Below are 16852 nucleotides of genomic sequence, written 5' to 3'. Positions count from 1 at the left end.
TCAACATCATTAGCCATTATTATTTTATTTCTTTATTTTTGGCTGTGCTGGGTCTTCGATGCTACAAGGGCTTTTCTCTAGTTGCAGTGATCAGGGTCTAATGTTCGTTGCAGGGCGCGGGCTTATTGCAGTGGCGTCTCCTGTTGCAGCACGCAGGCTGTAGGACCCACTGAAACTAGGGTTTCAATAGTTGTGGCACGTGGACTCAATAGTGCCAGTTCCCAGGCTCCAGAGCACAGGCTCAGTAGTCGTGGCACGCTGGCTTAGCTGCTCCGGGCCATGTGGGATCCTCCTGGCCAGGGATCAAACTCGTGTCTCCTGCGTTGGCAGGCAGATTCTTTACCCCTGAGACACCAGGGAAGCCCAGTCATTGTTGTTACAATTATTGAGATGGGGATGACTGAGAAAGAAATCAAAATTAAGAATAACTATGAGTACATAGTATAATCGACAGTTATTAATGTTTTCTTTTACAGTGGCCATCTTTAAATGTTATCTAGTCTTCTCAGTTATGGGAGTAATTTATATGCTGTGTGATCACTAACACCCATGTCTCTGTAAATTCGAGGTGCTTGGGCGAAGGACTAAAAGGGCGGTGAATTTTAATAGGCATGTTAGGGAGTGGGCCTACAGGAGAGGTGTGATGAAGCCGGCTGGGCCCTGGAGGGGAAGGACCTGCTGGGGGAGGTACCCTGAGGGGGAGAAAATGGGGAACCACAGACCTCCCACCCTCCTCTTGGTGCAGGACAGCTCCCGAGGATTTTCAGTGGCCCTAAGCATCGAAAAGATTATGATGCCCTGTTTCTCACATCTAATTCAAAATGAAAAGGAGACTTTATTGCAAAATACATGGATAGAAATCCCACAGAGTTTTAGCTTTCTCCCAAATGGGCACTCTGGGATGTTTTTCAATATTAAACTCTTTCCAAAAAATATTTCCCTTCATTTTCTGATATCCTTGTTTTGCTGGTCCTTAAGCACGTTCTCGGTATGCATAATGGTTCATTCCACCTGGGAAGTTTGGGCTACAGACCTCCCCTGCATGCATGCTCAGTCGTGTCTGACTCTCTGTAACCCCATGGATTCTAGCCTGCCAGGCTCCTCTGTCCATGGGGTTCTCCAGGCATGAATACTGGAGTGGGTTGTTATTTCCTCCTCCAGAGGATTTTCCCTACCGAGGGATCCAACCTTGGTTCCTGCATTGGCAAGCAGATTCTTTACCACTGAGCCACCAAGATAGCCCACTGACCTCTCACCCATTGACATTTGCCTGGCTACTGCTTGCATATCTTCCAGAGTTTAGTGTAGATATCACCCCCTCTAGGAAACCTTCCTGATCCTGCAAGTCCAAGCCTTAGAATTATATTCATCTAAATATACCTCCTGTGAATGTAGATTCTGCGAGAGCCCGACCACGTCCACCTTGTTCATCTCTGCACCCTATGACAGTGCCTGGCTCAAAGCTGAATGGAAGTTTACTAAATGAACAGATTATCTAATGAGTGACCTCACCACCTCCCCCCTCCCCAAACTCCCTCACCGCTAACAAGCCCCTGGACAAAGCTAACAGGCCAGCTCTGTGCAGGTTACTCTGATGGGACTCCAGGACCCTTGAAATTCTCCTGCCTCAGAGTCAGAGACCCTTCCACCACCATGCCTTTGACTTGACTCTGACCCAGTCCAGGGAGAACCCAACTCAGTCAAAGGATACACAATTATGAGCTAAGACTGAACCAACGTAACTAAATTTTCTGAACCTAGATAAGGGTTTTTTTTTTTTTTTTTTTTAAGGCATTTGTGACTACCCTCTGGGAAATCACCGAGTTTTATGAAATGTAAAGGGAAGGATGCTTAGCGGCTCCTCCCAACTTGGCACCTCCCCTATCTTCATTATTCTTCTGGGACATAGGGTTTTCCTGGCTGCAAAGACTCCTCCCACTTGTGTTTGCTGATAATCAAACTTACAGATTCATTTGCACAATTGTGAAGACATTCTTAATGCCTTCTAGCTCCAAGATTGCAAACTCCTACCCGGCCAGTGTGGTCTCTGGAGGCAGCACACATACTTTTATGTCACTTAAACACCTGATTCGAAGAACTGACTCATTTGAAAAGCCCCTGATGCTGGGAAAGATTGAAGGCGGGAGGAGAGGGGATGACAGAGGATGAGATGGTTGGATGGCATCACCAACTCAATGGACATGAGTTTGAGTAAACTCCAGGAGTTGGTCATGGACAGGGAGGCCTGGTGTGCCGCAGTCCATGGGGTCTCAAAGAGTCCAACACGACTGACTGACTGGTACACGATTTGGAGCTTGGAGCGGGGAGGGAAAAATTTAAGTCATTTGGGAACTATGGCTTCTTTCACGTGCCCCAGGCCCCACCAAGTCCTGGCTTCTACCAGACTATTCCTTACCTTTTGTGACCTGCCTGACCTCTGAGGACAGGTCTTGGTATCAGTAATTGATGCTAGTTCAACCTTCAACCTTCAACCTATCCCGAGTAAGAATGCTTGACATTAAGGAGAGCAAATGTCTACCTCTGTCTGGTGTCAAAGCTGGGAGGAACTGGCCTGGCAACTGCCTGACCCCCAGCCCCGTGGAGACAGCCAACATACACAAACACAGAAGCCAAGGAAGGTCTCAGCTGGGTTCTAGTTTCTGGTTCACCAATTTGTCTAACTTTTTGCCAACTTAGTACGCGTCATCAGCTTAGTACTAGCTGGTTCTTTTTTTTTCTTATTTTTTCTCTTTATTTCTTTTTTTTCATTGAAGTATAGTTGATTTACAATATTGTGTTTCAGGTATACAGGAAAGTGATTCGATTATACACACATGTGTATATATGTACATTCTTTTTTTTCTGATTCTTTCCATTATAGTTTATTCCAAGATATTGAGTGTAGTTCTCTGTGCTTGTTGTTTGTCTGTTTTGTGTACGGTAGTGTGTATCTGTTCATCTCATACTCCCGACTTATCCCTCCGCCGCTCCTTCCCCTGTGATAGCCATAAGTTTGTTTTCTATGTCTGTGAGTCTGTTTTGCAAATAAGTTCATTCATACAAATTTTTAGATTCCTGTGTGTGTGTTCAGTCGTGTCTGAGTCTTTGTGACCCCATGGACGGTAGCCCATCAGGCTCTCCATGGAATCTTCCGGGCAAGAATACTGGAGTGTGCTACCATTCCCTACTGCAGGGGATCTTCCCAACCCAGGGATCGAACCCGCGTCTCTTGTGTCTCCTGCATTGGCAGGCAGATTCTTTATCACTGGGAAGCCCAGACACCTGGGAAGCCCAGATTCCTCATATACATGATATCGTATAATATTTGTCTGTCTCTGTTTGACTTACTTCACTTAGTACTAGCCGCTTTTTGTCCCTTGAAGTTAAGTCCTGAGGAACACACCCTGTGTCTAGTATGGTCTCAGAGGTAATAACCACAGAGGGATGTTGATTTTGTTCTTTGTAATACTGCCTGCCAGCTCCTTTCATCTGAGTTAATATATACAGTCACCTCTCTACCACCCCAGGTGATATGTAATGCAAAAGAAATCATCACAAAGCTCATAATTAGGGAGGCATCGTATCCAGGAGAGAGCCATGGGACAGGGCAAGTACAGAGAAAGAAACAGCCAGAGGTGGAGAAGGAAATGGCAACGCACCCCAGTATTCTTGGCTGGTAAAGTCCACGGACAGAGGAGCCTGGCGGGCTGCAGTGCATGGGGTTACATGACTGAGCATGTGTGCAGGAGGGTGGAGGGAGATGGGTTGGTAGCAATAAAGTGGTAGAACTAAAAAAAAAAGAAACAGCCAGAGGAATCAAAAAAGAGAAACACTGGGAACTGGACTTTCATTTTTCAAGTTTTCAACTGAAAAAAAATTTACGGCACTAGAGTTGAACTTTAATGGGTCTAGTGTGATCATTTGGAAAACTAGTCAATACAATCTCTCACCTTCTATCTTACACTAAATTGATCCTAGATGTCCTATTCACAGCTCTCTCATCTGACAACTACCCCCCACCACTCCACCAACAACGGAGCAGGAATCATGTGCTCATCTTTGTCCTATAGATTATTCTAAGGATCTTAGCACTGTAATCGTGGCAGGCACTTGGAAAACTCGCTGCGTCGACATGCTGAATAGAGCAGATGTGGCCTGTGAATATAGCACGCATCTCTCTGCTGAGCTCACCTCCCCATCCTCCTTCAGGTAACATCACCTCCTTTAGTGACAAGCGCTTGTCCCCCACTCTGACCATGTGGTCTGAGTGGGTGTGGCCAGCCAGGTGCTGTGGATGCTGGCCACAAGCTCAGCAGGTCATAGGGCCTCACCTCCAGAGCCAGAGCGAGGAGCTCGGGGAGTGGGTGCCAACCCAAGTCAGGACAGGCCGGACCCTTCATGGGGCTTTGAAATACAGCTGTGGGGGAAGAAGAGGCAAAGAACTCTCCTTTCCTCATAGGTGGTGAAGCTGTGACCTGACTCAGAGTTCTCAGCAGGCACCTCTCTTGAAGTTATAGAAAATACTCATCCACATAAGAAACGCAGAGAAAATAGAGAGAATATGAGTTCAGTTCCTAAAATCCATGCTTTCCTGAGGCTGAATAGTTATGCTTCAATTTGGAGAACTACTCCAGGATCCAATAAATTACCCCACCTTTCTTTTTTTTTCTCCTTACATTAGTTTGAATTCAGTTTCCATTGCTATAATCAAAGAATCTTCAACAGACTCACAGACTTAGAGAACAAACTTACGGTTGCAGGGGCAGGGGGTGAAAAGATAAATTGGGAGTTTGGGATTGACTTGTACACAACGCTTATATTGAAAATAAAATGCCTTTCCATGAAAAAATAAGATAAAAAATAACAAAACAAAGGATCTCCATCAGTTTATAAATTGCCTGAGACCTATTTTTTATTTGCCCAGGGAGCATCAGAGAACCTAAGAGAAAAGCCTGTAGATTAGGAACAAACTTTCAGAACCAATAGTCTTCAAGAGGGCAGTAGAAAAGAGTAAGAGAGAAAAAAGCTCTAAACAGGAATATATTTGGTTGGCCAAAAAGTTCGTTCAGATTTTCCATCAGATGATGTGGAAAATCCAAAAGGAAATTTTTGGCCAACCCAATATTTTGTGGCTCCTTATAATAATAACAGCTATTGCTACCTATGAGGTAAGGATTATCTCCATTCTACAGATGAGAAAGCTGGCTCAGCAAGGTCAAACAACCAGTAAGTGACTGGCTTTAAACTCAGGTCTGTGTGATTTCCAAGTTTCATCTTCATTTCTCCAGACTAGAGTATGTTCCTGGCATGAAAAGCAAACCTTCCTTTTGTTGTTCAGTCGCTAAGTCACGTCCAGCTCTTTGCGACCCCATGAACTGCAGTACGGCCAGGCTTCCCTGTCCTTCACTATCTCCCAGAGTTCCTTCCTTTAGTCTCACCTATTTGTAGGAAAATATTTGAAATGAAGACATTGGAGACTGGACACTGGAAATTTCTGCTACACATCCCTTGTTAGTGGTTAGTCAGATAATCATGCTTCCTTTCTTAGACATCTATAGGAATTAAGGCAAAATCTACTGACTCATTCATTCCTGGTATACTAAAAGAAGTCCAGATTGTTGTCTGTCAGAAGCCGGAACTGGGAAAGATCATTTGAACAGATACACCGCAAGTCTACCTGAAGGCAAAATGATAAAAAAAAATTCTTAAGAGTTTATAGCTTTCAGGCTTGCTGTGTTTAGAAATAAGTGTGGAGTGTCAGTCGCTCAGTCGTGTCCGATTTGTTTTCCCATGGACTCTAGACTACCAGGCTCCTCTGGCCTTGGGATTCTCCCTGGAGTGGGTTGCCATTCCCTTCTGCAGGGGATCTTCCTGAACTGGGGATCAAACCCAGGTCTCCTACATTGCAGGTGGATTCTTAAGTGTCTGAGCTAAAGGGAAGCCCCGCAGATTGTAAAGCTCTGTAGTTTATAAAGTTATCTTGGAACACAACCAAACAACTCATTTATGTATTGCCTGAGGCTACTTTCTCACTGCAATGGCAGTTGAGTAACTGTGATGCAAAACAAAAGTTACCATCTGGCCCTTTGAGAAAAACCACCTCTGGCCCAGGACAATGCTCCAAACAGAAGTGAGGAAACAATAGTTTTTAGGTCACTTCTGCTGCAAGCCCAACTGCCCCTGGGTTCTACCCCTTAGAGGACATCCTGACACTCCACAGGCAGCCTAATCACATCTAAATCCACAGTATATACTGTTCCCACCCCACCTTCCTTGTTCCTGCCCTGATACTCACCGTGGTTTTTCTTTCATTTTGACTTTCCTTCCCATGCATAAATTTCCCCTCTGTCTTCTATTCCCTAAGTTACATACACAGCTCTATTTCCTCTTCCTATTCTATACTCACCCTAATTCCACTGGGGTTCCACCTGGGGGATGCAAGCTCTACTCCTGAGTTTGGCCAATGGGGAAGGAAATCAAAGGCAGGAAGAGAGTGGGTTTGGGGTGTTTATTTTCCTGACTACTTTCTTGCTGGAAGCAGTGGATTTGCTGTGTCTCTCTACCAAAGGCCACAGTCCTGTCTGGGCAGCCCTCTCCCTTCCACTCCTCTCCATAGATTCTTTTTTTAATTCATTTATTTTGGCTGTGCCGGGACTTCGTTGCTGTGCTCAGCCTTCAGTAGTTGCTACAGGCCCTGGAGGACAGGCTCAGCAGCTGTGGCACACCGGTTTAGTTCCTCCCCAGCGTGTGGGATCTTCTCGGGCCAGGGATCGAACTCATTTCCCCTGCGTTGTCAGTCTGATTCTTAACCACTACACCACCAGGGGCATCCTTCTCCATAGATTCGGAAGCTATTCCCTCCCATTGCTCCTTCATTTCTCATGATGTCCTGGTCTTGCTAACCCTGGGGGACCCACAGTGTCTCCTATTGATTTACAAATCCTGCTCACATCTTTGGCCATTGTATATCTTCTTTGGAGAAATGTCTATTGAGACCCTTTGCCCATTTTACAGTTGGGTTATTTATCTTGTTTATTATTGCATTGCAATAGTTCTTTGTCTACTCTGGTTATAAGCCTCTTACTAGATGTGTATGTTTTGCAAATATTATCTCTCATTCTTTTCATTTTCTTGATGGTGTCCTTTGAAGCACAGAAGTTTTTTGTTTTAATATTATTAAAATTATTCTATATTTATTCTTTTTCTCTAGTGTTTTGGTGTTATATCCTTTTTTTTTTTTTTTTTTTCGTGTTATATCCTTTAAGAAGGCTTTGCCTAACCCAAGATTCCAAAAGTTTGCTCTTATGTTTTCTTATAAGTTTTACATTTAGGTCTGTGATCAATTTTGAGTTCATTTTTGTGCACCATGTAAGGAAGGAATCCAGTTCTATTCTCTTAAATATCCATATGGATATTTAGTTTTTTCAGCACCATTTGTTGAAAAGAGAAGAGTACTATTTCCCCATTAAATTAATTGATTTTCAGCAAAAGTCTTGGCACCTTTGTTAAAAATTAACTGACCATAAATCTAAGGGTTTGTATCTCTACTGTTGATCTATCTGTCTTTCTTAATGCCAGTATTACACTACCTTAGTAATACATTTTAAATGTATTTTGCAAAGGTATCAAATCACAATGGACTGAAAAAGAAAAACTTTGTTGTTGGGTTTTTTCCCCCATCACCAAAAGGAAATGTGCCAACATCAGCTGTTGTTGTTCAGTCGCTCAGTTGTGTCCGACTCTCTGTGACCCCATGGACTGCAGCATACACAGGCTTCCCTGTCCTTCACTGTCTCCCAGAGCTTGCTCAAACTCATGTCCATTGAGTTGGTGATGCCATCCAACCATCTCATCCTGTCATCCCGTTCTCCTTTTGCCTTCAATCTTTCCCAGCACCAGCTAAGTGTCCTATAATTCAATTCAATTCTGACAATATCTACCTGGAAATAGTGTCAGTTCCCGTGGGAGAAGGGCTCACACCTACAGGATACACTCCCTGCATCCCACTTCAAGACAGCTGTCACCTGTGCTTCCAACCACTGGCTAAAGATTAGAGGGTCCTACAACACCCTCCTCAGGTTCAGTTAATTTGCTGGAGTGACTCACAGAACTCAGAAATAGAAATATTTCCTTATGTTTGCCAGTTTATCACTAGGGGTATCATAAAGGAAATGGATGAACAGCCACATGAAGAGACGCATAGGGTAAGGTACGTGGAGAGGAGCTTGGACCTCCCATGCCCTTTCGTGTGTATCAGTCTCCCCAAATCTCAAAGTGCTCCTCCGCTGGAAACTCTTTGAACCCTATCCTTTCAGGTTTTAATGGATGCTTCATTACATAGGCACAATTGATTGAATCATTGGCCACTGGTGATTGAACTCAATCTCTAGCGCCTCTGTTCTCTTGGCAGGTGGAGGGGAGGAGCAGGGAGGACCGAGAGTTCCAACTCTCTAAACACCTGGTTGGTTCCCTTGGCAACCACCCCCCATCCTTAGGAGCTTTCTGAAAATTGCTTCACTGACATAAACTCAGGTGTAGTTGAAAAGAGTTTATTATAAATATGAAGATACCTTTATCCCCTTAATAGGAAATTCTAAGAACTTTCAGAAGACCAAATGTCTTTCTTACTGTAAATCACAATATCACAAAACCAACTGGTTCTTCACCCCAAAGAGCTTGAGACACCCTGGCAGGTGAATTCACTCCACCTCCTCCCAGTTGATCTAAATTTCAAGGTGAATAACAGCCCAGTGTGGTGTGAAGCAGGGGCTATTTCTTTCAGACAAACATTGAGTTGTATGTATTGCAACAATCTGTTTAGCTGTCTTCTTGTCTTGGCTATGAATTTTTGGCAGGCTAAGACGTCTTTTGTTATCCTTGGCATATGAGCCATAAACACTTCATATATGTTAGTTTAAGTGAATACACAAATGAATAAATAAATAAAATGAGTTTTTTTTCCCATGGGTGAATTAAAAAGGCAGGTTGGATTTGCAAATTGTCAATACAACTTGGTTAATGGACATTAAAATACCCTAGTAGTGTTTCTTAAGTGTCCGTAGAAATGCTATGCTACCACAAAGGAAGGGAAAGGATCCTATGCTCAAATGAATTTGGAAATTTTGCATTCAAAATGAAGTTAAAATGTGTTTGTTTTTTTTTTTTAATTTCAGGACTTTGTAAAGCTTGTACTGTGTAATATGCACTGTGATTTTCATGAGGAGACGGTTTGGTTGCCATGTTCACCCTCTTTGGAAAAGCTTTTTTTCTGGGACTTCTGTGCTGGGGTCCACACCTCAGGAAATGTTTGTTGGGTCTCTAGATTAGAATTTAAGAGATGAGGAAACCACCCTTTGCTTTTGGCGTAGTTCAATAAATATTTGTTGAGTGCCTACTATGTACCAGGCATTAGGATTACAAACATGAACAAAACAGACAATGTTTCTTGTCTTCAAAAAGTGATCCAGCAAGGGAGATGGCACCTAATTCTTATGATTTCAGGGTGGAATGTGCAGTGAAGAAATTGTGTTTGGGGGAGAGATGGAATATCTCTCTCAGGGCAGGATATAGTGTTAGGAAACCCTCAGAGAGGATGCAGACAATGAAACAGATTCTGAAAAGTGAAGAAGCCGTTACTCACTGGTTAGACAAATAGGAAAGGACTATCAGCCTGTTTGCCAAGGCATCACTCGGCTGGACTAGTGAGGTAATGGCTCCCCTACTCTCCTAGATCCCGAGGGCACACGGACCAATGCCAGAGACACGGTTGACTTGGTCTATAATGAACTGTGTCCTCTGTCGTTGTACAACATGGTGACTCACTCCATACACCTGTCATACCTTGTTCTCCATTTCAACAAATCCTCACCATCCCACACCACCACCCTGCTTAGAAACCTCTTGCCTAGCACAGTTCTGGACTAGTTCATTGGAAGGACTGATGTTGAAGCTGAAATTCCAGTACTTTGGCCACCTGATGCGAAGAGTTGACTCATTTGAAAAGACCCTGATGCTGGGAAAGATTGAAGGCGGGAGAAGGGGATGACAGAGGATGAGATGGTTGGATGGCATCACCGACTCAATGGGCATGAGTTTGAGTAGCCTCTGGGAGTTGGTGATGGACAGGGAGGCCTGGTGTGCTGCAGTCCATGGGGTTGCAAAGAGTCGGACATGACTGAGCAACTGAACTGAACTGAACTGTCTGCTTTTCTATGAGACCACAAAACCAAAATCCTTCAGGTTTGCTGCCAATAAATGTTTTTAAACATATGCTTTGAAGGAAAAATTGATTTATAAGTTCAAAGTTCTACTGCTTTTTTGATCTTTGAGTCAGTCTATGCTTATCCTTATATTTTTTGATACATTGCAGACTTATTAAATCATGCTTGGAATGCATGCTTATCCTGTGTTCAAAGTTATCTTTAGGGAGGGTTCATAGCTAGTAGTTCTCTAGCAGGTGAGGGCCCAGGACAAATTACACTCTGTTCCTTCCTCCCAGCACCAAACATTTATGGCAGATTAAGTGATATTAAAATAAATGCAAAGAACAGACACAAGTGGAAAAATAAGATGCACAACAAGATGACTGAGAGCATGAGGGATCCCAAGGTCCCATAAACAGTGTCAAATAAAACAGTGTCAGAGGATCCAGTATTGGAGAACTTCATAGGCTGTTGTTGCTCAGTCACTAAGTCATGTCTAACTCTCTGCTACCCCATGGACTGCAGCACCCCAGGCTTCCCTGTCCTTCACTGTCTCCTGGAGTTTGCTCAGACTCATGACCATTGAGTCAGTGATGTCATCCAACCATCTCATCCTCTGCTGCTCCCTTCTGCCCTCAATCTTTCCTGGCAACAGTGTCTTTTCCAGTGAGTTGGCCCTTCACATCAGAAGGCCAAACTCTTTGAGCTTCAGCTTCAGCATCAGTCCTTCCAATGAATAGTCAGGGTTGATTTCCTTTAGGATTGAGTGGTTTGACTTCCTTGTTGTCTAAGCAACTCTCAAGAGTCTTCTTTACCACTACAGTTTGAAGCTGACTATGTGCAGATCTTTTTATGTTTTCTATTGCCTATTCTAATTTTATCATTCCTTCTTTTAATAATTGGAATACTATAAAAAAGAAATGTTCCTTCATCAATTAATTAGTTACCCCAAAGCATAATTTTATAAAAGAGGCAAGGTAAATGTTTGATTCTTTCTCTTTATTAATAGTTTTCAGAACAATGACTTAGTTCTCCAGCATCTTCCAGTAGAGGGTTGTTTGCTATTTTGGTCACAGTTATTTCTTCACAGTATGGTTATATTACAATTAAATATACAGTTAACGTCTTTCTTTTTTAAAAATTCGCTTTCACTGTTAAATATTATTTTTTAATTTAACATTATTTTAACATTATTTTTCTAATTATATAAACTATCATATGATCCCTTGAATCTGCAAAACAAGGTACATTCAACGATTAGCTTTTATTTCTATTCTTTCCAATCAGTTTCTTTTTCTCCCTATAGGTAACTGTTCATTTTAATGGTATATTTTCCCATTGTCCTTTTCTCTACCAAATAAGTAAATATACATAAAGATTTGTATCTCCCTCTTTTTAGATAAACATCGGCATGTTAAACCCTCTTTTCTCTATCTTGAGCAAATAACACAGCAAAAATTTAAAAAGTATATTTAATATATGCTGTGGTGCTATTTTAATGTTTGCTATAATAAGCAAGCAGGCCTACAAAAGCTTTAAAAAAAAAACAAAAAAAGACCGCTGCTTTTATCTTTCCAACCAGATAAGATCCATCTCTAAACCAGGCCAGCTTGAGGTGCATAGAGTAATTGAAACCAGCCGGCTGAACGTGGGAAGCTTCGTGGAAAGGATCTCGGTGCAGAGTTCTGTCCTCAACACCAGACCTTTGTGTAGGGCTTGGGCTTTCAGAAGGTAAGATAAAAGATCTCATTAGGTGGACCGCATTAGCTGTTTGACTCTTAACAAATACAGCACCTGGGAATGAGACTCACAAAAACAGCACCTTAGCCTGAACACTTTCTGTGCTGTTTTGGTTTGTAGTTTGCGGCTCAAAACATCCCCTTTTATCGGGAGCGGTGGACTCTAGACCCAGAAGCCCATCGGCCAGCAGGGGGCGGGGCGGGGCGGGGCCGCAGGTGAGTTGTGGGTGGGGCTGGGGCGGGGTCTGACTGTTTAGGGGGCGTGGTCGGGCTCCCGCCGGGCGAGGGCGGTGGAAAGCTGTCGAGGCTGGGGGGCTTGCGGTGGGTGTCTGCTAGCCTACCGAGCTCAGCCTGAGCAGCCCAGGCTCTTCCCGCGGGATGATTCGTCCGTCTAAGCCCCGTCACTCCTCTTCTCTCTCGCGGCCCCCGGAACCTGGCGTACAAGGCAGCCGAGAAAGAAGAGAGGCCGGCGGAGTGAAGGAGCGAAAAATGTCTAGAATAATCTGAAATACTCGTCCTCTCTTCCGCACAGTCTCAGGCTGCATCTCTGTGGCCAGGTCTCGCTGGGAGGTCTGTCTTCTATTACACTCAACGTCTGCCCTCTCTGGTTCCTACGTCTGACTTGTTTGCTCAGACTAACTTTGGTGTCCATTAGAAAGTGTATTTTCCCCTGCATTGACAGCGGCCCCGTTGCTGGGATGGAAAGAGGAGGAACATAGTAATCTGACCTCTAAAGAAGGCTCCGCCGGGGATTCTCAAGTCTCTTGACTCAGAAGAAGGGCAGGCATGAATGATCGTACACAGAAGCACCTTGATGAGGGCATATACCCACGTAGAATTCTGTGTGGCTGTGAAAAAGAAAGACAGATAGATCTATTGGTGCCTATATGGAAGAATGTGTATAGCATATTGATGACTACAAAATAAATCAAGTTGCAAAATGCTGCGCATGTTTGTAAATGTATTGGAAAAGTTCCTAGTAATGTTATCAGAGATTTCTTCTAGGAAGTGAGGTTGGAGAATAATTCTATCCTGGACAACGCTTTCTGCTGCAAGTAAAGAAAACCTCACCTTAGTGACTCACACAATAAGGAAATATATTGCCTTCGAAACAAGAAGTTCATGGGAAGGGGGACCCTGGGGTTGATCGGTTCAGCAGGTCAGAACGCCACTGGAGACCTAGGTTCTTTCCATCTCTCTGCCTTGCCATTCTCTGGGAGCAGGCTTTGTTCTCAGGCAGCTCCCCCTCAAGGGGCTTACCTGCAGCAGTCTCAGGAGAAGCATCCATACTTTGAATCCTCAGCAGAGGAGGCCAAAGTCACCAAGTGAAAGTCACCTTTGATCAAACTTCACCTGTCAGGGGAGTCTCCCAGGAGCATGTCTGTCTTAGCATCCCTGCCGTACTCATCACTGGCTGGAAGCCGCCTTGGGAAGCAAAGCCTCAGGTGCTCAGAGACTGTCAGTCAGTTAGGGTCCCTGTAGCTGGAGAGCTGAAAAAGCATTCTCTCTTTTTAGGAATAAATGCCCCAACAGACTTTCCCTATGTGTTACATGGATCACATGTCCGTGTGTAAACCAGCTGAGACCGCTATGATTGATAAAGATAGACCAATAAAGACCATGCCTTCAAGATGGTCAAGTGCTCATCTCCCCAGAAGCATGTCTGTTGGGTGGAAGACGGGAAACTGCAAAAATATTCTTTCTGTTAGGAAGAAGAAAGTGAGCACGTATTACTTGTATAATGATAGAGTAGGATTTAGCATCAAAAAGAAAAATATTTGATTCCATTTTTGTGACTTATAATCTGCAGTCTTGGGCAAGTAACTTAACATCTTCAGGTCATTATTATTAAAAAGTTGAAAGTGATTGTCACATTTTAAAAAATGTAGACTACATTAAACAGATATAGGTTTCTCTTTTGTCCTAGGAAATAAATTATTCCATATCTAAAGATTCAGAAATATATGTTATATACCACTTTAGGTTTAGTTATTGTTTTAATATTTCAAAGAACTGGAAAAATACATTTCTTCTATAAGCACAAAGGAAAAAAGTCACAATGATTTATTTTTAAAAAGCTGAGTAAAAGGTCCTTCTAGTTCCTTTCAATTTGTTTGCTGTTTAGAATGATAGATAGAATAATGTATTTCTCAGAAGGTTATAAACTTTGATTATGAAGTTCGGTGGCTGTTTTGAAAATGATCAGTTTCGTTCTGTTTAGTCATACAGTTAAATATAATCTTGGCTCTTAGTCATTTAAAATTATATGAAAGCCCAGTATCTTAATATCACTTTAAGATATGCTAAGAAAACAAGGAAGCTGGTGAATCTTGATTTATTAGTGGGTTTAGGTTTAGATATTTTCCAAAAGATACTGGGTCTTGCAGAAATGAAGTGGTCTTTAGGATGTAAAGTAAGAATTCAGATACACCCCCAAACTCTGATGCAATCTTAGTAGGATCATTTGCCTTTGCTGTTTTTTAGTTTTCTTGTTTAAAAAATAACTAAGCTGTTTAAAGATTTCACCATATCAGTTGTCTATTGCTGCATAAAAAGTCCCTGAAATTTAATGACTTAAAACAACAACAAAAAAGACTTAAAACAACAATTCTTTAATTTCCTCAACAATTCTTTGGGTTATTCATTTAGACTGAGCTCAAGTAGATGGATTTTCTGCTGGTTATCTAGGCTCACTCCTGTGGTGACAGTCATCTGGTTGAGAGCTGACTGATCTCTGAGGCCTCAGCTGGGATACTCATCCTCCAGGAGGCTAGCTCAGGCTTCCTCACATGTCATCCTCAGGGAGTAAGAAAGGGCAAGCCCGGTATTCAAGCACTTTTAATTCTCTGCTTGTATCATGTGCCGAGTTGTGCGTGCATACTCCGACTCTTTTCGACCCCATGGACTGCTGCCTGCCAGGCTCCTCTGTCCATGGGATTCTCCAGGCAAGAATACTGGAGTGGGTTGCCATTTCCTTTTCCAGGGGATCTTCCTGACTCAGGGATTGAACCCACGTCTCCTGTGTCTCTTGCATTGACGGGTGCATTTTTTTTTTTTTTTTTTACCACTGAGCCACCTGGGAAGCCCCTGCTTGTATCACGTCTCCTAATATTCCATTGGTCAAAGCAAGTCCCATGACTATAACACATGTCAGTGTGGGAGGGGTCTACCCAAGAGACTGGATCTGGGAAACGGTGATGGAGTGGGAGCCCTTATTGTAACAATCTGCCCAAGGAACAGCACATAAATCAGTCAGCAAATGCAGAGAATCATTGCAGATTCTAAATTCTAAATGAGTTATAGTCATAAAACTTGAGGGTAAGTAAAGCAAGTTACTCAAAGTACTTTTAAAACTGCACAATACTTGGAGAAAAGAGTGGTTTTGAACTCAAAATGAAATTTATTAATATAGCAAAATTGTCATTAGTTTGACATCTGCTTGGCTAGAAACACCCTCCTCAGATGAAAGGTGATGTGGACAGTCCCATTCAGAATCTAGTCTCATCTTGACCACCCATCTTAGGAGCTTCTCTGCTCCCTTCATTTCTTTTCGTTGCACCTGAAATCAATTGTCTTCATACATTTAAAAGAGTTTGTACGTTTTAACTATAATACACTTGTTTATCGTCCTTTCCTCTAGTACAGTGTATAGAAAGCTCCATGATGACAAGAACGATGTCTGTTTCACTCCTAATTTGTACCCAGCATCTAGCGTGGGACTTGGCATATAACAGGACCTAATAAATGTTTCTTGAGAAGTGAATGAAATGATGGACTTCCCTGATGGTACAGTGAGTAGGGATCTACCTGCCAGTGCAGAGGACAAGGGTCCGATCCATGGTCCGGGAAGATTCCACATGCCACGAAGCAGCTTAGCCCATGCACTACAATGCCTGAGCCGCTTTCTAGAGCTTGTGAGCTGCAGCTACTGAGCCCATGAGCGAACCCATGCGTCTGAAAGCCTGTGCCCTGCGGCAAGAGAAGCCACTTCAGTGAGAAACCATGCACTGCAACGAAGAGTAGCCCCTGCTCATCACAACTAGAGAAAGCCTGCGCAAAGCGACTGAGATGCAGCACGGCCAAGAATAAAAACAAAGACATGTACAAGTTTGGGGAACTTCTCCGGTAGTAGAGTGGGTAAGAATCTGCCTGCCAACTCAGGAGACACAAGTGTGATCCCTTGTCCAGGAAGATCCGACACGCGCAGGAGCAACGAAGGCCATGCGCCACCACTACGGAGCCCACAGGCCAGAACTACTGAAGCCTGCTCTCCACAATGGAGAGGGGCCCCTGCTCTCCAAACTAGAGAAAGTCCATGTGCAGCAACAGAGACTCAGCACAGCCAAAAGTAAATAAATAAGTATATTTAAAAAATTTTGAAAAGCGAATGAAATGAAAATCCACACGAATGCAGCACATACCTCCTGATGTGTCCCAGAAAAAAGCATCTTCTGTTCTGAAACTACAGTGACCTTTCCCATCTCTTAATGGATGATTCATCCTGTCAATAATTTGCCAGGGGAGGGCAGTAGCTCCTTACTTTAAACTCTGGTCTCCCTCTACCTCTTCTGTGAGCCAGTTCTCTGAACTGTGGCAGAACCAAGTCCGTGGATTCTACCTGAGCTCAACCTGAGCGCTGCCTCCCACCCTCCCTTCTACCATTGCCTTTGGGGGCTTTGTCACTTCTGATCAGGATTCCCAACTTAGCCTCCAAGCTGGGCTCCTTGCCAGCCGTCTTGCCCAATCCCACCTCACCTCCTTGTCAGCCGCCAGAGACGTCATCATAAAAATACTTGAAAAATTAATTATCGGGTGAAAGCCTCCCCCAAACCTAGAGATAAGATCAAGTCCGAACGCTTTGGCGTGAGGTTCAAGGTGCTTCACAGTCTGTCCTGAGGTCCCTCTCCTGGC

General features: G+C 43.4%; 1 long non-coding RNA gene across 2 annotated transcripts; it reads right to left on the bottom strand.

Annotated features, from left to right (window-relative positions):
• Window positions 1–16504, bottom strand: LOC139030639 (uncharacterized). 2 transcript variants are annotated; one of them, XR_011483040.1, is made up of 4 exons: window positions 16363–16503; window positions 13202–13643; window positions 12670–12789; window positions 1–400 (listed from the first exon to the last, which is right to left on the bottom strand). It is a non-coding gene; the product is annotated as an uncharacterized lncRNA (long non-coding RNA). The 2 variants fall into 2 exon arrangements; XR_011483041.1 differs by lacking the exon at window positions 1–400 and adding an exon at window positions 11183–12374 and having other exon boundaries at window positions 16363–16504.
• Window positions 16505–16852: the final 348 nt, after the last annotated feature.

This window comes from Odocoileus virginianus, chromosome 23 (genome assembly GCF_023699985.2).
Source record: "Odocoileus virginianus isolate 20LAN1187 ecotype Illinois chromosome 23, Ovbor_1.2, whole genome shotgun sequence".
Lineage (NCBI taxonomy): Eukaryota > Metazoa > Chordata > Mammalia > Artiodactyla > Cervidae > Odocoileus > Odocoileus virginianus.
The sequence above is the reverse complement of the archived record's forward strand: the minus strand, read 5'-3'. Positions and strand labels throughout refer to the sequence as shown.